This window comes from Panthera onca, chromosome C1 (assembly GCF_046562875.1).
Source record: "Panthera onca isolate mPanOnc1 chromosome C1, mPanOnc1 haplotype 2, whole genome shotgun sequence".
Lineage (NCBI taxonomy): Eukaryota > Metazoa > Chordata > Mammalia > Carnivora > Felidae > Panthera > Panthera onca.
The window spans coordinates 123740381-123760874 of record NC_138346.1 but is presented as its reverse complement, the minus strand read 5'-3'; the positions used below and the strand labels follow the sequence as shown (position 1 = coordinate 123760874).

Sequence of the window (20494 nt, the reverse complement as noted above, 5' to 3'; positions counted from 1 at the left end):
TACCACAACCCAAATATTTTCAGCAAATGTAAAGAGAAAAAAATCCAGGTGGCACAGAAGAGGTATCTTTGCATAGTGATGTGATATTTTATTTTATTAAAAACAATTTTTTTAATGTTTATTTTTGAAGGAGAGAGAGAGAGAGACAGAACATGAGCTGGGGAGGAGCAGAGAGAGAGGGAGACACAGAATCCAAAGTAGGCTCCAGGCTGTCAGCACAGGGCCTGACACGGGGCTCAAACTCACGAACCAGGAGATCAGGACCTGAGCCGAAGTAGGACACTCAACCGACTGAGCCACTCAGGCACCCCAGGTGATGTGATATTTTAAATGATCATTATTATCACTTATTAAATGTTTCAGGTGCCAAGCATTGTGCTTAGTACCTACATGCATTATTACATTTGATTCTCACAGCTCTGACAAATAGTTATTATTACCCCCCTTTTGTAGATGAGGAAGCTGAGACTGAACAGGTTCGGTATGTTACCCAGGTAACACAAACTTAGTTCCGCTTTACTCCAAAGCTTCTGCATTTAACCAGTACGTATTACTTGTTTGTGGGCAGACATAACAATAATATCAGCTAATATAACAGGATGTCAAATGCAACTTTTCCTGTCCTCTCAGAGTTTCAGCAGGGGCCTCAAAGGCCAAGATCAAAACAATAGGAGTCCAACACTTCCATATTCTAAAGAGAAGTGCAAGGCTTATGAAGTAGGGCAGCCCCAAACTGGCTGTGTTAACATCAGTTCATTACCCTTGTCAAAACTATGTAAAAGGAATTATAATTAGTTAGTTGTAAGAGTTACAAGGGACAATATAAAGAACTTCTTTAAAGAAATTGGGCGGTGTGTGTTTCCTTGCCTCCTAAGGGAAAAGGGGGAGGTTCTTCCTGCCCACCTCACACTAAGGGACTGGAAGCTTAAGATAATCACTCAAAGTGCTTAACTTCTACCCAGAATAGGAGAAACACAGGGATTGGTATCCACCCCTGCTGAGCGGGATAAAAAATGCTTGTTCATAGCTAAATTTTAAAGGCTGCTTAGGTACAAGGGTCAAATTAAATGTTTCAGCAGAAGAGGAAGTTTTATAAAATGACACAGTGTGAAAAATTACATATAAAAGTAAGTTTAATAACATGAAACTTTACAATTTCATTAAATTAATGCAATGTTAGTAACCATCCAAATAATTAGGTGGTTTATCTTAATTTTTTGATCTAATCATCCTTTTCAAAACTTCCTCTAAAGAAATAGCTGTCCCAAACTAGAACTAGTATACTTTACAAATAGCTTCAAAATAGCTTGTTTTATTATTATTATTATTATTATTATTATTATTATTACTTTTAATGTTTATTTTGAGAGAGAGACAGAACGCGAGGGCAGAGGGGCAGAAAGAGAGGGAGACACAGAATTCAAAGCAGACTCAAGGCTCTGAGCTGTCACCACAGAGCCCAATGGGGGCGCTTGAACTCACAAATCGTGAGATCATGACCTGAGCCGAAGTTAGAAGTTTAATGGACTGAGCCACCAGGTGCCCCCAAGTAACACAGTTTTTACATCACAAACTAAATCTTGGCTAAATTCTTAGCAAGACACTGGAAAATAAAGATAGCAAAATTCTTACTTCCTATAGTGTTCAAAGGTTGGGAAAAAATTCCAGAAAGTAAAAAGAAACATTTTTTTTTAAGTTTTAAATATCATAAAGTACTACTACCACTTTTTAGAAATTTTGAAAATAGAGAAAATGAGAGGAAAATACCTGTAAGCTTACCATCTCCGGTAATCACTAGTATATTTTAGTATATTTCCTGTCTTTTTTTTCATAAGCACATTTTTATATAGTAGCAATTATAGTATATATGTACTCGTATCCTGCCTTTTTTAGTGTTATATAAACAATGTACTTTTCAAGGATTTAAAACTATAGACATAACAGGCTCTCCTAAAAACGTACATTCATATCCCCTGAACAATGTAACTTCCTATCTTATTCTAAAGCCAAAAAGCCAGAAGACAGATTTCTCGAGTTTGCAATTCATCCCAAAATTATACATTCAACGGATATTTTATCTCACTTGACAATATAAAAGCAACACAAAGTACATTCACATAGTTATTAAACATATCTCCTATTCCTCAAATTACCATTAAAAACACACGAAGTTTTAGGTCTGTAATGTATGAAACCCTCAGGCCCAAAAATATCACTTAGAAGCAATCATAGTTACTACTCTTCCCCTTCTCCTCCTGGCCTGTTCGGAACTAAAGGGTCAGGGGGAACTGAGTGTGAGGCAGGCATCCATGCCTGATGCTAAGGAGCCACATCAGAGCAGAACCGGGGGTGACAGCACCAGAGCTTGGGGAGTCAGGACAGCATGCGCATAGGAGGGCTGTTGGTGTAGCAGACAGGGCCTGAACAAGGTCAAGAGGCCAGGCCCTGCAGATGTTAACGCCTGAGCAGAATGAGGGGGCAGCCAGGCTGATGAGTGGCCGGGGTGGACTGTCAGAGCCAGGGCTGGGTGAGGAAGTGGGGGCAGACTGGCACGGAGTACTGACAAATGAACCTCAGGCTGGGTTTCAGCCTGTGAGCTGGGTGCCTATGCGTAACAGACAAGCCACTCAAACAGAACACCTTGACCATTGAATACAGGCCTCCCCACCATCTGAAAATAGGGCATTTCTATGAAACCTTTCATAACCCAAATTGGCATAAAGTGAAAAAGTAATTACCATTAATTTATACGGAAAATTGTTTCAGCTTTCCCAGACCCCCCAAAATAGCCTCTCTCAGGATTCCGATACCTTAGCACACATCTTGCTAACAGATGCACAAAATAAACTGAGCTAAAGTATAGATGCTCACAGATGCAGTTCAAAGCCATGGTGGCTGATGCTGAGATGTGGAGTGTAGTTCCAGGGGCAGGAGCTCCGCGGAGACACTCTGAGTGCATCTATAATAGCTCAGTTCAATGCAAAATAAATGCTGAACGCTACTTTCACTTTTTGCCTTTCTTTGTGGCAGTGAATGTCCTCTTCAGATTTCTTTCAGTTAGCAAAAACAGGGACATAAGTAGATTCCCCGTAAAAGCAAACAGCCTAATGTGAACTTTCAAAAAATGGGAGATACCTACCTGTACCATGCAAGTATTAAAAAGAATGAGGTAGTGGGGCGCCTGGGTGGCTCAGTCGGTTAAGCGGCCGACTTCGGCTCAGGTCATGATCTTGCGGTCCGTGAGTTCGAGCCCCACGTCGGGCTCTGTGCTGACAGCTCAGAGCCTGGAGCCTGTTTCAGATTCTGTGTCTCCCTCTCTCTGACCCTCCCCCGTTCATGCTCTGTCTCTCTCTGTCTCAAAAATAAATAAACGTTAAAAAAAAAATTTTTTTTTTAAAAAAGAATGAGGTAGAGATCTATGTGTAGATATGGCAAAATGTGCAAAATAAAAGTGGGGGAAACAATTTCTCTAGTATGATTCCTTCTCTATACCCTTTTTAAAAAGATATACATATATCTATATACATACCCATCCACAAACAAATGTGCACATGCACACTCACACACACACACCTTGCCATGATGTGAACTGAATATTATATAATTGACTCCTCCTCTGTCCAGCCTCCTTCTCTGATATGGAGTGGGTGGACTAGGCCTTTTCTCTTCCTCAAAGTGAACGAAAGGGGTAGTTAGGAAGTGATCATCTTACCATCATTTGGATTTTCTCGGTTCAGTATGAGGTCAGTTCTGTCAGTAAAAGTTTCATCATCTTCACACCGATACTTTTTATACAATCAGACCATACTTTAAACATTTTTTTTTTTGTACTGTTTTTGTCACACCATGACTCAGTGTTTTGGAAGATTAAATTTTATGGGCGCTGCTTATTGCATTATAGTGGATAAGCAAGAAATCATCAACGATGAGACCAGCAAGGACTTGAAACAAGTTTTTTACTCTCCACTTTATAACTTTATAATGCTTGAACCTTTTTTTTAAACTGGTATTACATACTTTTGTTGTTGTTTTTTAATGTTAAGACAGGATCTATTTGGATGGTAGAAAAATGGCTCTTTTCAATTGTATTCTTGGGGCGCCTGGGTGGCTCAGTCGGTTAAGCGTCCGACTTCAGCTCAGGTCGTGATCTCGCGGTCCGTGAGTTTGAGCCCCACGTCGGGCTCTGGGCTGATGGCTCCGAGCCTGGAGCCTGCTTCAGATTCTGTGTCTCCCTCTGTCTCTGCCCCTCCCCCGTTCATGCTCTGTCTCTCTCTGTCTCAAAAATAAATAAACTTAAAAAAAAAATTACATTGCATTCTTTACATTTTTCTATACTAAATAAAATCTTAATGCTTTTTTAAAAAAATGAACACACATAATATTGCAGAAATATCACTTCTAATAATTTATCCAAGGGAAGTCGCTGAAATTCACAAATATATATGAAAGAGTGGATTTAGATTACTGTAAAATGGAAAATAAATTTCTAATAGGGACTATCATTAAATGTATGTACTGTACATTAGATGTACAATATTATGGCAAACCCATAGACTGAAATACTATTAAGTTATACCCTGTTCAAAATTTATTAAATAAAAGAAAAATGTTATAAAAGACTGTGCAGTATAATTCAAAAATCTGTATGAATAAATACATAAAATTTAAAAGTAAACATGGATATATACCAAAATGTTAACAGAGATTATCTCTAAGTAATAGAACTATGGTGAGTTTTCTTTTGGTTAATCTTTACTTTCAAATTTTTTAATTTTAGTTTTTAGATGTTTATTTTTGAGAAAGAGAGAGAGAGCACGCAAGCAGGGGAAAGGCAAAGAGAGAGGGGTACAGAGGATCTGAAGCAGGCTCTGTGCTGACAGCAGACAGACTGATGCGGGGCTTGAACTCACAAACCACAAGATCATAACCTGAGCTGAAGCTGGACACTTAATCAACTGAGCCACCCAGGCGCCCCTGTATTTCTAATTTTTAAAAATAAACATAAATCACTTGTACAACATTTGTTTCAAAAAAAAAGATAACTTACTTTTAGAAGATTCATCATATATGTTCTGAACACCTACTTCATATAAGGCATTTTGGGAATTAAAACAGCAGTAACAGCAGTTGAGCTTTATTAAGTAACTATTATATGCCAACCATTTCAGTCACTTTATATCGATTTTTGGAGCACCTCTTTGAGGTAGTATATCAGTTAGGATTAAGTTTGTGTACAGATTACTTAAAAACTGAAAATGGCAGGAGCTTAGCCAATGTTTTTAAACAAAGAGATGTCTGTTTCTCTCCACTTAAAAAAAGAGAGTGGCACCTGGCTGGCTCAGTTGGTGAAGCACACAACTCTTGATCTCTGGGTTGTGAGTTCGAGCTCCACGTTGGGCATAGACTTACTGGAAGGAAGGAAACGAGGAAGGAAGGAAGGAAGGAAGGAAGGAAGGAAGGAAGCAAGGAAGGAAGGAAGGAGAGGAGAAAGGAAGGAAGGAAGATGAGTAGCAGCCTAAGGTGCCCCAAGGTCCTTGAGCTCCAATGCTTCTGCTATGCCATCCCCAATGCATAGCTTCTATCTTCACAATCACTTCATAGTTCATATGAGCTGTTAGAGTTCCAGCTATTACACGTGCATTCCAGGAAGTAGAAAGGAAAAAAGGCAGCTCTATTAAAGCAGCATTCCTGAAAGTCTCATATAATGCTTTTGCTGATTGCCCACTGACCAGGACTTAGTCACATGTACTAGATACATGTGAGACTGGGGAACATAATCAGTAATCTTTTTTTTTTTTTTTAAGTTTATTTATTTTAAGAGAGAGATAGAGCACGAGTTGGGTAGGGGTAGAGAGAGTGGGGAGAGAGAGAATCCCACACAGGCTCCACACTGTCAGCACAGAGTCCAATGTGGGGCTCGAATCCACAAACCACGAGGTCATGACCTGAGCCAAAACCAAGAGTCGGACGCTTAACCGACTGAGCCACCCAGGCACCGCAATCATTCATCTTTTTATCCTGCAATGTGCCCAGCCAAAAAACTGACTTCTGTGTCTTAAGAGAATGGACATTAGAGTTGGCAAAAACTCTGTGCCACAGGCAGGTATTATTGTCCTCATTTACAGACAGAAAACAGAGGTGCAGAGCCACGTGGTTAAGTGACAGAGCCATACTCTGAAACCAGTCTATGTACCTTTCACTCCATACTATATCCCATTAGAAAATCATACACATGAAAATAAAATACAAACACACTTACAGGACATTTATATATAATTATAGGCAGTTTATTATTAAATGAAATTTGACAGATGAGAAAGCATCTACCAAAAGAACAAAACTGAGAGGCATTTATGACAAATAGAACAACCGTAACAAATATTTTTCTTTTTTTTTTTAAAGTAATCTCTTCACTCAACGTGAAGCTGAAGCTCATGACCCCAAGATCAAGAGCCGCATGTTGCACCAACTAAGCCAGCCAGGCACCAGACCAAATACTTCTGGAGCACTTATTATGTGCCAAGAGTGTTCTAAGATGTGTAAATTTTTTTTCTTTTTTTTAGTGTAACATATATAAAGCACATAAAGTCCACTAATCCTAAGTGTACAGCTCAAAGAACTTTTACATATGAATACCCTGTGTAACCACCACCCGTCACACCTCAGGTTCCTTAGTGTCCCTTTCCAGGCAGTAACCATCCCCCAGAAGGAATCACCCATCTGACTTCAATCCACGGATTAGTTTTGGCTTTTCTTGAATTTCATTTAAACAAAATCATACAGTAGTATTATTTTGGTATGGTTTCTTTTGTGCAAAATAGTATCTGTAGGATTCATTCATGCTATTGTATATAACAGTAGGGGTTCTTTTTTCCCCTTGCTGAGTATTATTCCATCTAATAGAAACACCAGCATTTATTAATTCATTCTCCTGTTGACAGACATGAACATTTGTTCCCAATTTTGACTATTATGAGGAAAGCTCTTATAAACATTCTTCTATGTGTCTTTAATGTATATAGTCACTTATTTAAATCTCTTGGGTATTACCTAGAAGTAGAATTGCTGGTTATAGGGCAGACATACACTTCACTTTATTTTTTTTAATTAATTAATTAATGTTTTAATTTACATCCAAGTTAGTTAGCATATAGTGCAACAATGATTTCAGGAGTAGATTCCTTAACGTCCCTTACCCATTTAGCCCATCCTTCCCTCCCACAACCCTCTGTTTGTCCTCTATATTTAAGAGTCTCTTATATTTTGTCCCCCTCCTTGTTTTTAGATTATTTTTGCTTCCCTTCCCTTGTGTTCATCTGTTTTGTATCTTAAAGTCCTCATATGAGTGAAGTCATATATTTGTCTTTCTCTGACTAATTTCACGTAGCATAATGCCCTCCAGTTCCACCCACATAGTTGCAAATGGCAATATTTCATTCTTTTTGATTGCCGAGTAATACTCCATTGTGTGTGTGTGTGTGTGTTTGTGTGTGTGTGTGTGTGTGTGTGTGTATAGCACATCTTCTTTATCCATTCATCCATCGATGGACATTTTGGCTCTTTCCATAGTTTGGCTACTGTCGATCATACACTTCACTTTAACAGACACTGCCAAAGACCTGTCAAAGGGGGTTGTACCAATTTACACCCTCCCTAGTAGTGTATGAGTTCTGGCCACTCCTTCATCTCACCAGGACTTAGATTATTAGGCTTTTTGATTTTAGCCATTCTGTTACGTTGTAGCATCTCACTGTGGTATCCGTGCAAACTTTACAAACTAATTTATTTCTTACCATACCAGGCCACACATCCTTTGTCACCACAGAATCATAATTTATTTTTTTAAATGACTTTTGTAGGTCAACACGTTCTGTTGGCATCAAGCATTATACACTCTAAAAATATTACTAATCCAAAACAGGTCAGTTCTAGGACATTCTAGGTCAGTCCTCTTCTATCATAGATGGCAATTTAAGTCATAAATGTAGATAAAAGATGGAAGAAAATACCAGGAGTGTGTAGAGTTGTGGAAGTCAAAGGAAGAGAATCCTTAAACAGAAAAGAATGGTCAACACTGACAGATACACCATCAAAAGGTCAAATAAGGTAAAGATTTGAGTGTCTGTAGGTCATAAGAACTTGGGTAAGTGCAGGTTCAGTGGCATGGCAGGGGTCACAGTGAAGTGAGAAGTGGGGGGGAAAAAAGAATGCAAACAGCAACTGCAGCCAATCCTTTCAAGGGGTTTATCCAGGGAGGCAAGTGGACAACAGAGTGATAGCTGAACAGGAATACGGGGCTCAGGAAAGCCTTTTTTTTTTTTTTTGGACAGAGGAGAACTAAGCTTGTTTAAACAGTGGTGGAAAGGAATCAGTAGAGAAGAAACAAAGGTCTGAGAGCAAACCCCAAGAGCGAGGCAGGGTGTGGCATCCAACTGGAGCTGCAGGGATTAGCATTTGTCAGGAAGAAGAACAGTGCTTCCCTGGGAACAGAAGGTAATGAGGAAAGAAAGGTAAGGATGCAGGCATATATGTAGGTGTAGGGGCCGTACGCTGATGAACCTCTCCTCTGATGGCTGCTCTTTTCTCTTTGAGATAACAAGGGCGATTATCTGCTGGGAGTAAAGTGAAAGATGGAAAAACCGAGGGTAAAGAAGGTTTAAGATAGGTGTGAAATTGAAAAAAAAGAAGCAAGAATCTACAGGTTCCCTAAGCAGAGAGTTTGTATGTATGTATGATTTATGCATATATGTATGTATGTACGTATTTGCCAATGACTATATCACTTTATTCTGTATCCCAGTAAAGCAAAAGTCTCAAATGGGAGGTAAGCAGAGAGTTTTTCAAAAAGCAGAGGTAGGGGCTAAACCTTTGAGAACATGAATCATGATTAGAAACTGTAAATGATAAGAAAAGACAGAACCAGATAAAGAATGGGCAAGACTGGGGAGAGCTAACAGAACCAGGAGAATGTGGATCACAGACAGGATGGGAGGAAAATGTCCTAAAAAGAAAAGGAAGAGGCACATCAGTGTTTTATAAGTAAGGAGACTAACGACTGAGAAAGGTCCTTGTTTTTGATGACAGGGCATTAAATAAATGGTGTCAAAGGGACGGTAAGGACAGCTAACAGCTAGCTACAGCTTATGAAGACAATCAGTGAGCAAACGAATACAACATTTTTTTGTAAAATTGGTGAGAAAAAATAAAAACAAAAGGGGGCAAGCAACCTCAAACACAATAGTTTAAAGTTGGGGAAAAAAGCCTATACGTGTTTTTAAATTGCAGCAAAAACAAACAAACAAAACAAACAAACAAGATCCACAAAGGATGAAGACATGGAAGAGGTTTGAGGCACGTTAGGTCTCATGGAAGAAAGAGGCTTAAGAGTCTGAGAAGGATGGCAGCTCTTACAGAACTGGGAAAAAGACAAGAAAGTATGTATAGTGTAATGAAGGCTCAGACCAAGAAAGGTAAACTTTCTCATACCAAGTCAGTAAATCTTGCTCATGGTGTACCAGGCTGTAATCTACGAAAATAAAATAGCCCGGCCATTTTAGAGAAGAAGCCTGGCTACTTGAGGATAAAATCTTTAAGAGCTACTCAACAACAAAGTGGATAGTTAGTAGATTAATGGCTGGACATTTGATTGAAGTTGGATAGCATGATTCATAGAGGGTCTGGCCTACGTGACTCTTCATCTCTCTCCTAAAGCTGGGCACAAGAGTGAACAAAATAGACTAGTGCCAAAGATAGAAAAACTAGTCATTTTCTCCACTCAGGGGAATGCCTTGCCTCTCGGTGTAAATAATGGAAGATCAGTGGAGCCAAGGAACCCGGTGATATGATGAGGGCAAAAGTGAAGTCTCGGGCACTGAGTGAAGGAGAGGCATGTTTGTGGGGAGAAATTAGGTTTGAGGAAATTAATAAACACAAGGAAACAGGAACATATAACATCAACAGAGGAGGAGATACAGCAGGTGATTGTAATTTTTCTGGGGAGGAACGAATGGAAAATCAAAAGGGGATAATCTACCGGCAGGAACAGCAGAAGTGCATGTCGGTCTGGTTTTACAGAACATACACACACACAATTGCCAAGGTTCTTTAGCCTGCTTAGTGAGAGAGGACTGCCTATTCAATCAAGTCCTTCTTAGGCCAGTGTTTCATGAACTGCCCTAACCAAACCCATGGCAAGAAATACATGTTTTGTCATAATACACACACAAACACATGCACACACACACACACCTGAAATAGAAGTTTCACAAAAGAATTACCATATGATAAAGTAAAACATAAAGTGAACATCAAATATTATGTTCCCATTATGCAAAAACATTTAAAATTCCAAAATAAGTAATATAAAATAAATTATATATAATATAATATAATATAATATAATATAATATAATATAATATAATATTGTATAAAAAATATACAATTAACAAAGATCCAATGCAATGCAGTGGGTGACTTTTCCTGTTCATAAATTAATTCCAGTCTGGAAAACACAAAGACAATGCTACGTACTTATCAGGATCACTAGAGTCTTTTATTCTTTTGTTTTGAATTGGGTCAGGGTTGAAAATCCTCCTTGAAACAATGAGTTGATGTGAATGGCAAAAATAGTACTACATTCTTTCTACTTTGTAATTTAGAAATGTATTATTTGGTCACAATACAAAATGATGATAAGTAAAGCAATGTCATAGACTCATTCTTCAGAGTAAATGAAGAACTAAGCCACAAGAAGTCATTTTCTTGACAAACTGAAAGTATAGTACAACTTATAATATCAGTGATTCCATCACTCTGGACTGTGATATCTGTATCTCACTCTAGCCACCTCATCAGCATGATGAAATGTCCCATAATGGCATAGAATGGGGGTATGTCATCACTAAGAGGTGAAGTTTTAATTTTCAGCTGATATATCATCAAAAATCATAAACACAACATCCATGAATTCTAGATGAATACTTTTTTCCAAGATGTATGTAGCCATTTTTCTCTTCCGCCACTGATAGACAATGAAATAAAACAATAATGAGTCTTTTCCAGGAAAGGTCCATGAATAAAAAGGAAACTGTGATCATTTTACATTTTTTTCTTTGAAAATATTTGGAAAGGTTTACTGAAAATTCCAGTATGTTATGTTTCCAAGAGTCTTTTTTAATTTTAAAGATGTTTAACTTTCATTTGCAACATTAATACAAATACAGAGTCTGTCATTTTAGTCAGGTTTTGCACATTTGATAAACCCATATTTTAAATAATCTTCATTAAAAGTCTTAGACTGTTTCTCAATTCACTATTTTCTCAACATTTTTGTACATCCAAATGCAGCTATTGAACATGTTTCTGTATTCTTTACTTCATGCTTTCTTCTTCTAATAGCTAAGTAATAAATTCTAAGGACAAATGGATCTCATTTTCTCTTAAATTATCATTATCACTGAACTCTTAAGAATACTACACTTTAGGAACACATTCAAAGTTCACAAATAAGACTTGGTTAGACAGCATCTCACCATTTTCACCAGAGGCCAATACAGTTCTGCTACATTTTGCTTGACCTTGAATTCTGCTAATCTAAATGAACTGGGTGATGATAACCCTGCGCTATGATCACGCTCAAATGGGCCATTACTTTAGTTCACATAACGTTCCTCTTCTGTTCCATGTTACCCCTTCCAGTTTAAGTAGGGACCAGGGAAAAGACAGTTTGAGTGAATGCTGTTGTAGAGCCGGCTGTGTCATTTCCTTCCAGAAGGTCCTATTATCATCGGCCTTAACAGACTCTTAAATAATCAGAGTACCAAAGAATACAGCTAAATATTTAAACATCGGGGCGCCTGGGTGGCTCAGTGGGTTAAGCGTTTGACTCTTGATTTAGGTTCAGGTCATGATCTCACAGTTTGTGAGTTCAAGGCCTGTGTCCAGCTCTGTGCTGACAACGTGGAGCCTGTTTGGGGTTCTCTCTCCCCCTCCTTGGCTCTCTCTCTCTCAAAATAAATAAATAAACATTAAAAAATTTAAATATAAAACTATGCTTCATATTGCTAAGTAACCAATTAAAACATATTCTAGATAGCTGGTGTTTTTTGTTTTTTTACTTTGGTAGACAAAAAGCACATCTCTTTTAAGTAAGTAGCTGCAAGAATAATACACACACACACACACACACACACACACACACCGCAATCTGTCCTAAAATTTAACATCCACACATGGGGTGCCTGAGTGGCTCAGTCGGTTAAGCATCTGACTTCAGCTCAGGTCATGGTCTCACGGTTCTTGAGTTCCAGCCCCATGTCAGGCTCTGTGCTGACTTCTGAGAGCCTGAAACCTTTTTCAGATTCTGTGTTTCCCTCTCTCTTTCTCTCTGTCTCTCTTCTGCTTGTGCTCTGTCTCTTTCTCTCTCAAAAATAAATAAAAATTAAAAAATTAAAAAAAAATAACATCCACACAAAAAAATCCACACGTATGCCATTTCTAACTTTGAAGGAAAATTAATAATTTTCTTCCATGTCCTCTGTTGTAAACATTTATCACTGCTGTAAACACTTCCAAAGTCAGAAATCTAACTTTATTTTTTTTAATCTATCTTTCTTCCTTCTTTCCTTCCTTCCTTCCTTCCTTCCTTCCTTCCTTTCTTTCTTTCTTTCTTTCTGAGCCAGAGAGAGACAGAGCATGAACAGGGGAGGGGCAGAGAGAGGGAGACACAGAATCCGAAGCAGGCTCCAGGCTCTGAGCTGTCAGCACAGAGCCCGACACGGGGCTCAAACTCACGTACCGTGAGATCATGACCTGAGCTGAAGTCGGACGCTTAACCAACTGAGCCACCCAGGCACCCCAAGAAATCTAACTTTAAAAAAATAGAGCATAAATAATAAACTTTAACTAATATAAGTGGATTAATACTGCCTAAGTCGAATGCTAAAGAGTCCATTCTCAGGCTGCTACCCAGGAATCTAAGACTTATAAGGATAAAAATATTGAATTTCCTTTTCAAAAACAGGGGGTATAAGAGAAACATCTGGGATAGCTAGATGTGAAGAAGTAAGTCCTTTACATTTCCTTCTCTTACCTCACCATCAGTTTCTTAATCTTTCAATCTCACAACCCGTTCTAATGCCCATGAAGTGAAGAAAAATTGCGTGTTTTCTTTTCTTTAGGATAAAAATTATTTATTTAAGTCAGAGAGGAAAAAGATCAAAGATTCTATCCTGTCTAACCCTCTTGGAACCAGTGCAGGATAATCCTTCAAGTTTTGGTCTTTTATTTCACCCAGTTTTCAAAATCCCCACTTTCACTGAGGCAAACAGATCACCATTTTATTAATTTAGTAAGAAGCACTGAATACTGAAAATATTTTCAAACGTATTTTTGATCCTGACATTGTCCAAGTTAATCCACTTCTCTGTGTCTCAGGTTCTAAAACAATAAGGGGAATATTTTCCACCTATTCTATGAAAGAAAAGGAGGATGAACTTAAAATTTTCATGGGTTTCAAGAAATGTATTAGAATTTAAAAGCAGGAGGTATAACTCTGAAGAACTATTTTTATTTTTATTTTTTATTTTTTTTGTTTATTTAAAAAAATTTTTTTAGCGTTTCATTTATTCTTGAGAGAGAGAAAGAGAGAGAGAGAGACAGCACAAGCAAGAGAGGGGCAGAGAGAGAGGGGGACACAGAATCCGAAGCAGGCTCTAGGCTCTGAGCACAGAGCCCGATGTGGGGCTCGAACTCACGAACCATGAGATCATGACCTGAGCCGAAGTTGGAAGCTTAACCGACTGAGCCACCCAGGCACCCCTGAAGAACTTTTTTTAAAACTAAACTTACAAGGGCGCCTGGGTGGCTCTGTTGGTTAGGTGGCTGACATCAGCTCAGGTCATGATGTCGCAGTTCGTGGGCTCTGTGCTGACATTTCGGAGCCTGGAGCCTGCTTGGGATTCTGTGTCTCCCTCTCTCTCTGCCCCTCCCCCACCCGTACTCTGTCTCCTCTCTCTCAAAAATAAATAAACATTTTAAAAAAGTTAAAAATAAGTAAAACTAAAGTTACAAATCTAAGTACTTAAAAAAACACTCCTTATGACAGGATCAACCAAATGTGGCCCATCACCTGTTTCTGTATGGCCTCTGAACAAAGCCTGGTTTTTACATTTTTAAATGGTTGAAAAAATAATCAAAGAAGTATAATATTCTGTGACATGTGAAAATTATATGAAATTCAGATTTTAGTGACCATAAATAAACTTTAATTGGAACAGAGCCCATGCTCATTCGTTGAAGTATTGTCCATGGTTTTTTATAGCAGAATCACGTAGCTGTGACAGAGACATATGGCCCACAAAGTCTAGTATTTACCATTCTAGCCCTTTACAGAGAAAGTTTGCCACCTTCTCCCTTAAGAGACCATACGTTTATTCTAATGATACTACAAATTAGGAAAATATTTTCGAAAGTCCATTTTTGAAAATGCTTTCAAAGCCATACCACATTCTTTTGAGTTTCCTCAGTGATGGCAAACCTTCATTCTTTGGGGATGAATATGAATTTTGGAGATGGCTAAGCCACTTGGAGCCAAAATTGAGTAAGGTTGGTTATGAAGATGAATCAACCAACAAACATTTATTAATAATCCATATTTATGGGAAGTGAAGATCTCTTCGGAAAAAAAAGCACTTTCTCTGACTTCCAAGAGCTAACACTTGAGTGAGGGTATAGTCATATGCTTTCATAGGTTTGACTCAAGCTAAATTGGCAATATATGCACAGAAATAGAAAGTACAGAGGAGGAAAAAGAATTCTGTAATAAAACTAGAAGGTCTACATTCTTGTATGGCTGTGAATTTGCTATAAAGTTGTTTCATTTGTTTGTTTGTTTGCTTTAACAAACAGGAACTCCAATAATACCTCAGGCAATACACTTCTGGAATAAATGAGTGACTCTGAATAAGATTTTATTTTACTATTTTATGTTTTTAAGATTTTATTTTGAAGTAAATCTCTACACCCAACATGGGGCCCAAACTCACAACCCTGAGATCAAGAATCGTATCGTATGCTCTACCAACTGCGCCAGCTGGCATTCCCCTTTCAAATAAAATTTTATTTTTAAATTTTTTTTTTTAACGTTTATTTATTTTTGAGACAGAGAGAGACAGAGCATGAACGGGGGAGGGGCAGAGAGAGAGGAAGACACAGAATCAGAAGCAGGCTCCAGGCTCTGAGCAGTCAGCACAAAGCCCGACGCGGGGCTCGAACTCACATACCGCGAGATCGTGACCTGAGCTGAAGTCGGACGCTTAACCGACTGAGCCACCCAGGCGCCCCTCAAATAAAATTTTAAAAGAACAGGATTCACTGGGGCACAAAAGTTGGTTTAAAACCCATTAAAACCCATCGTACTGATTTATAATCACAATGTCTAACACGAAATTATCATCAATCAATCAATCTTTCGCTCCTGCAAAGGACACCATTTATCCCTGGCCCTCTTCTCTTCTAATTCCACATGCTCTCCCTGAGCAATTTCCTCTGCTCTTAAGGCTTCAAATACCACTTACTGGCTAATTCTGAAATCTGGATCACCAATCTCAGCCTCCCTCCTGGGCTCTGGATCCTCCCGACCCGACATCTCTACCTGAATGCTCCAGACAGACACACTTCAAACTCAACGTGTTCAACACTGAAACAGTGATCTTCCTCTCACATTAAAAAATAAAACAAGTTCTTCTACCCACGGTTTCCCAAACTAAGAAACTAAGCCATTTACTTTTTCTGTTCACCTTCAAAGCCAATCACTTTTGAGGCCCCTGTAAATTCTACATCTTGACATGTCCTCTCCTCTTCTCTATTACGATTTCCCCACTCCAGGCCCTAACCTCTCTTATCTGGACGATTTCAATAGCGTTAAGCCTTCTAACTTATCTCTTTATCTTCTGCCTCTCTCCATCCCATCCAGCCTCCACACCGTACCACCATATTATCTTTCCTAATTACCTACCATCTTTCGCTGGCTCTCCATTGTCTTTAGAATCGAGTCCAAAGTCCCTAACATGATACAGAAACTCTCCACTGCGTGGCACCAGCCAACTTCTTTTTTCTGAGTCCTAACTTTTTATTTAGCTAAATCTGTATGTTGTTTTAGGACACGTCTTGTACTTCAAAGTATTAAAACAGCTTTTAACACCATATTCTATAGTGAAACACTTTGCCAAACCGGACAAGTCTTCGTTATTCCCAAGGAGAGTCACTGAAACCCCACACTCACCTCATTTCTAGCAATTTCAGCGACCCTAATGCCACCATAATCAAACTCAGCAATTTTCTTTTTCCAGCTTGGTTCCAGGCACCATCCCCTTTAGCCCAGCCTCTCATCTTCATACACTCTCATCTTTAGGCAATAAACTACAATACATCCCTCACACATACCATAAACTTCCACATAATATTCTTGTTTTCATCCATATCTTCTAATTCCTTCCTCAACTCAGTTAACTGCTATTCATCCTGCAAAGCCAAATTCAAATATGGTATCTTCTCTCTAATCTTCCTCCCTATCACACACAGAATTATTTTCCCTCATCACTATTCCCACTAAATTCTGTCTCAATCTCTGTTATAACTCTTATCACACTGAAATTGTAGGGACTTATTTACATGTCTGCTTATATGCTTTTTGAAACATTTTTTTTTTTTTAATTTTAGAGAGAGAAAGAGAGTGCAAGCAGGGGACAGGGCAGAGGGGGAGAGAGAGAATCTTAACCAGGCTCCACGTGCAGTGCGGAGCCGGACTCAGGTCTCAATCCCAAGATCCTGGGATCATGATCTGAGCCAAAATCAAGAGTCAGTCATTTAACCGACCGAGCCACCCATCCATCTCTGGTTATAAGCTTTTTGAAGGCAGGGAAGCATTTTTTTTTTTTTTTCTTAAATCTAACATTTCACTTTTGGTCTGAGAACAGATATTTTAAACTCCTTGTTGAAAAATAATCACCTGTTCTATTATTAAGATAATACCATAATTGTAGTAACTGAGTGACTGAGAGTTTAGAAACAAAAAGAATCCCGAGTCATTCACCAGGGTGGGGGGAAAATGGTCTTATATACAAAGTATAATTAAACTGTAGCTTGGACAAGCTTTCATCTACATCTTGCAATACCAGTTTCTTTCTCTCTCTTTGCTTCTTTTTTGAAGAAGTTCTTTACAGAGAACTCTCTTTTAAATACACATTGGATTTGATTTGTATTCCACTCACAGAATTTGAAACTCAGTATAATGCAGAGGTTGAGATCAGGATTTCTGGAGTCTAACTGTCTGGCTCGAATGCTAGCTTTGCTGCCTAGGCTGTTTGACAGGGGCGTTACTCAACCTCTATGTCTTTCAGTGAGGAGACCAAAATAATGACACCCCTCATGGTGCTGTTTTAAGGATTAAATAAGTAATGCACGTAAAGAATTTAGAACACTGCCTGGCTCAAAGTAGGTCCCAATAAATGCTGACTGATGTTATCATCAGTTTTAAAAACAGCTTTCTTACTACTTAATTTAGCCCACTTGGTAGAGTGCAATCTCCTAGAAGGAAGGAATTATATTCTTCTCATACCCAAATACAATGTAAGTGCTAAAACGGTGCCCTGTAATATAGCAAGTGCTCAATAAATAATGTGACAGTAAGGCTTCAGACCTCCAAAATCAACAAATTACAAATCACAGCAAAATTTATATAGACAGTACATATTTAAACATTTAAAATTGTTTTAAGTAGTTTCAAAACACCTATCTTCCACTGAACTGCTGAAACATAAAACTTTTAAAGCAACACACAAATTATATTCACTGGGAACCTTCCCTCTACTCCATCTGATTTGCTTTTAGTCTCCAGTGGTCTAAAATTCTTGTCTATAAGACACGCTACAGATCATTTAAAATATAATTTCCAGGTTTAGAAAACTGTCTATTGTCACATCAAAAAAAAATAATATTCTTCCTTTATATCTGCATTTTAAAAAATCTATTGCCATACTCAATATTAAAAAAAACCCTAATGAAAGGCCAAGAGGCACAATTACTATATTTCCAGGTTTCTACCTGGGAAACTACTTCAGAACCACCTACAAATATCCTCAGTAAGTCTGATGGTAACAAATTGCTATTCCCTTTTTTTATTTCCGTTCTCCCCCTAAAACCCCTTATACATTCACATATCCATGGAAAAGAACGCAAGTGTCTATAATAAATGTACAAAAAAATACAGCTACATAGTAATTTTGTTTTGAAGGACTTAAATCTTAAAAAAGCAAATGAAAGTCTTGATTTGAAGCCATACTCCCAGCTTACTTTACCAGGTAACTTAAACTAGAACTACTTACCTAAAGCAAAAAAGTAAATTATGTATTCGATTGCTACCTAACTTCATGATAAATAATTCAGTAACAATGTATAGATAATATGTGCTATTCTGGAAAAATTTATTAATCAGTTAAAAATGGACCACACTTCAAGCAATGGCGATTCTGGGGGAAAAAAAAAAAAAAAAAAAAAAAAAAAAAAAAAGGAGCTTAAACAATTTACGCAGAAAACAAAGATTTAAGACTTTTATCTAAAACACTGGAGGTGAATCATTAGCCTCGGGGTAAAGATTTACATAGTGCCTACTATGTGTCTGGCGTTTAGTAGTTTCTTTACAGAACATGCATGCTGCTGATGCATCAATTACAGTACGGAACATTTACAGACGACTCTCACTCATCTCCTTTGGCTCTCAACACCCCTGGGCGCGAGCGTCCCAGTTTCACAGTTTTGACTGAGGTATCACATGTGTTATGTGGGTCCTGGCGGAGACTCCAGCCCTTGACTCACAATCTAATCATCCTCTGCTATACTAGTTACTCAAAAGTTCTTAGATGTCCCACTGTCCGATTTTAAAATCAAAATCCTACTTGACGACTTTCAATATTGTGCTCCTCAGATTCTGTTAAGAATCGAAACACACACAAATGTTTAAAAGTCCACGGTCTCAGCCTGTGGACGTTCAAACTCGCCGGCCAGTCCCGGCGACAGCCCCGCGTTTCCTCCTGGATGGCGCGCTCCCTCTCCCGTCCCTAAGACTGCCGAGCGCCCCCGACCCCTGGTCTCGGGCCCGAGGTGAGCGGCGGAGAGACGCCTCGCCAGGCTCCGCCACAGCCACCGCGGCCCACCAGCCGGGCTCCCGACGCCAGTCGTCGTCCGGCTCGGGTCCGACCCTCGCGTGTCCCTCCGGGCAGGGGAGGCGCCCAGACTGCGGGGCCCGGCCGACACCTCCGCGCGTCCCGACTCCCGCACTGCCAGCCCCGCTGCCCCGCTTCCGACGCCCAGCATGCGACACGCACCGCCTCGAGGGACCGAGGCACCCGCCTTAGAGCCCGCCCAGGATCGCCCCGCACCTACCTGCCTTCGACCTCCACGTCGCCCCCACGGCCGGGTTGCGAGGTTCTCGCTCTCTCCGCGGAGGCGCCAGCTCTCGGCGCTAGCACTCGGGGTCGGCTGCGCCCCGCCCCCGCAGGCCCAGTCGAAGGCCCCGCCCCGCCCGGCCGCGGCCCCACCCCGCCCGGAAAAGCCGGGTGCTTATTGGCTCCTCTTCCCACCCTTCACGCTCCGGCCCGCCCCCGGCACCGCCCGGGAACCGTCGAGCGGGGAACCGCCCGCGTTCCAGTCCGCCCGGGGGCCAGAACTTTGTCCCGCGGACCTTACGCGCCCGGACGCCGGCCGAGATCTCAAGCCAAAGCCCCATTGCAGTAGCCGTGCCTGCGGTCCTACTGACCCCACGGCGATGGACCTGAATTTGCATGAAGGTTGACTCTTCACGGCCACCTAGTTTAATCGAGGAATCCAAATGAAACCTCACTCAAGGAAGCCATAAAATTATCTCTTGCCATTGCAGTCCAGTGCCAACTTGAAACGTACACAGATGCAAAAAACGCTCCGAACACCTGAGGTTTGAAATCCCAGAGCAAGGCGCCTTTGATACTCCCAGTGCCTGAGGTCGGCCCCCACGCCCTGTTGTGACACACATGCCTAAGCACTACGCCTGCAACACGCTCACACTCAGGTATGTGCATGGCGCTGTGCCTACTGCGAGCAGCAGCCCAGTTTCACCAAGGCTGCGAGTCAGGATGAGTTGAGCCTGTTTCCCAGGCACTCGCCAACCACCCCACCCCACCTCGTCCCGCCCCATTCCACCCCACCCCACCCCACCGCTCCCCACCAGAGCCTCTTGGGTTTGACCAAAATCTTCCCACATCTGTTCACAGAGAGGTACCAAAATAGAAGACTGCCAGAAAGAGGTGTTTGGTTACACATCGCAGATGACTGTCACAAGCCAATTTAGCCAAAGCAGTAAAAGCCGCATATCCCACACCGTTGTGAAACCATGAGTTGTGGACAATGAAACAGGAATTGCCTTCTATAATGGGGGGGGGGGGGGGGGGGGGGAGGAGGGAG

General features: G+C 40.2%; 1 protein-coding gene across 3 annotated transcripts in view; it reads right to left on the bottom strand.

The window, feature by feature from the left end:
* Positions 1 to 19544, bottom strand: part of DENND2C (DENN domain containing 2C) — a 90406-nt gene extending 70862 nt beyond the window's left edge. For all 3 annotated transcript variants that reach the window (XM_060625428.3, XM_060625430.3, XM_060625431.3), the window contains exon 1: positions 19442 to 19544. The gene's annotated coding sequence lies outside the window, so the exon portion shown is untranslated. The remainder of the gene's footprint in view (positions 1 to 19441) is intronic.
* Between the last annotated feature and the right edge of the window lie 950 nt (positions 19545 to 20494).